We start from the raw sequence: 2,500 nt of genomic DNA on the forward strand, positions 1-2,500 counted from the left end.
CACACTTTTGGAGCCCTCCTGGGATGCCCTCTAACATACTAGAACCTCATTTTGTGGAAGTTTTCACAAAATTGTGAAATTTTCAAAAAAGTCAGAAATTTTGCAAAAACGACTAAGTATCAAGGACTCATCGCGCGAATCGCTCTGGAACTGAAATCGGATGCGCGCACTGACACGCTCCCCTGTCTGGAAGTCTGACAAAAGTTGAAAAATTTTCTAAGTCCCCAAAAATTTTTTTTTTCAACTTTTTTTCAATTTTCCCCCTGTGGGATATATATTTTACCCACACTTTTGGAGCCCTCCTGGGATGCCCTCTAACATACTAGAACCTCATTTTGTGGAAGTTTTCACAAAATTGTGAAATTTTCAAAAAGTCAGAAATTTTGCCAAAAACGACTAAGTATCAAGGACTCATCGCGCGAATCGCTCTGGAACTGAAATCGGATGCGCGCACTGACACGCTCCCCTGTCTGGAAGTCTGACAAAAGTTGAAAAATTTTCTAAGTCCCCAAAAATTTTTTTTTTCAACTTTTTTTCAATTTTCCCCCTGTGGGATATATATTTTACCCACACTTTTGGAGCCCTCCTGGGATGCCCTCTAACATACTAGAACCTCATTTTGTGGAAGTTTTCACAAAATTGTGAAATTTTCAAAAAAGTCAGAAATTTTGCAAAAACGACTAAGTATCAAGGACTCATCGCGCGAATCGCTCTGGAACTGAAATCGGATGCGCGCACTGACATGCTCCCCTCTCTGGAAGTCTGACACATGTGTGAAAATTTTCTAAGTCCCCAAAAATTTTTTTTTTCAACTTTTTTTCAATTTTCCCCCTGTGGGATATATATTTTACCCACACTTTTGGAGCCCTCCTGGGATGCCCTCTAACATACTAGAACCTCATTTTGTGGAAGTTTTCACAAAATTGTGAAATTTTCAAAAAGTCAGAAATTTTGCCAAAAACGACTAAGTATCAAGGACTCATCGCGCGAATCGCTCTGGAACTGAAATCGGATGCGCGCACTGACACGCTCCCCTGTCTGGAAGTCTGACACATGTGTGAAAATTTTCTAAGTCCCCAAAAATTTTTTTTTTCAACTTTTTTTCAATTTTCCCCCTGTGGGATATATATTTTACCCACACTTTTGGAGCCCTCCTGGGATGCCCTCTAACATACTAGAACCTCATTTTGTGGAAGTTTTCACAAAATTGTGAAATTTTCAAAAAGTCAGAAATTTTGCCAAAAACGACTAAGTATCAAGGACTCATCGCGCGAATCGCTCTGGAACTGAAATCGGATGCGCGCACTGACACGCTCCCCTGTCTGGAAGTCTGACACATGTGTGAAAATTTTCTAAGTCCCCAAAAATTTTTTTTTTCAACTTTTTTTCAATTTTCCCCCTGTGGGATATATATTTTACCCACACTTTTGGAGCCCTCCTGGGATGCCCTCTAACATACTAGAACCTCATTTTGTGGAAGTTTTCACAAAATTGTGAAATTTTCCAAAAAGTCAGAAATTTTGCAAAAACGACTAAGTATCAAGGACTCATCGCGCGAATCGCTCTGGAACTGAAATCGGATGCGCGCACTGACACGCTCCCCTGTCTGGAAGTCTGACAAAAGTTGAAAAATTTTCTAAGTCCCCAAAAATTTTTTTTTTCAACTTTTTTTCAATTTTCCCCCTGTGGGATATATATTTTACCCACACTTTTGGAGCCCTCCTGGGATGCCCTCTAACATACTAGAACCTCATTTTGTGGAAGTTTTCACAAAATTGTGAAATTTTCCAAAAAGTCAGAAATTTTGCAAAAACGACTAAGTATCAAGGACTCATCGCGCGAATCGCTCTGGAACTGAAATCGGATGCGCGCACTGACATGCTCCCCTCTCTGGAAGTCTGACACATGTGTGAAAATTTTCTAAGTCCCCAAAAATTTTTTTTTTCAACTTTTTTTCAATTTTCCCCCTGTGGGATATATATTTTACCCACACTTTTGGAGCCCTCCTGGGATGCCCTCTAACATACTAGAACCTCATTTTGTGGAAGTTTTCACAAAATTGTGAAATTTTCAAAAAGTCAGAAATTTTGCCAAAAACGACTAAGTATCAAGGACTCATCGCGCGAATCGCTCTGGAACTGAAATCGGATGCGCGCACTGACATGCTCCCCTGTCTGGAAGTCTGACACATGTGTGAAAATTTTCTAAGTCCCCAAAAATTTTTTTTTTCAACTTTTTTTCAATTTTCCCCCTGTGGGATATATATTTTACCCACACTTTTGGAGCCCTCCTGGGATGCCCTCTAACATACTAGAACCTCATTTTGTGGAAGTTTTCACAAAATTGTGAAATTTTCAAAAAGTCAGAAATTTTGCCAAAAACGACTAAGTATCAAGGACTCATCGCGCGAATCGCTCTGGAACTGAAATCGGATGCGCGCACTGACACGCTCCCCTGTCTGGAAGTCTGACAAAAGTTGAAAAATTTTCTAAGTCCCCAA

Source organism: Phyllobates terribilis, unplaced genomic scaffold, assembly GCF_046119375.1.
Source record: "Phyllobates terribilis strain yellow unplaced genomic scaffold, ASM4611937v1 Scaffold_4252__1_contigs__length_63088, whole genome shotgun sequence".
NCBI classification, from domain to species: Eukaryota; Metazoa; Chordata; class Amphibia; order Anura; family Dendrobatidae; genus Phyllobates; species Phyllobates terribilis.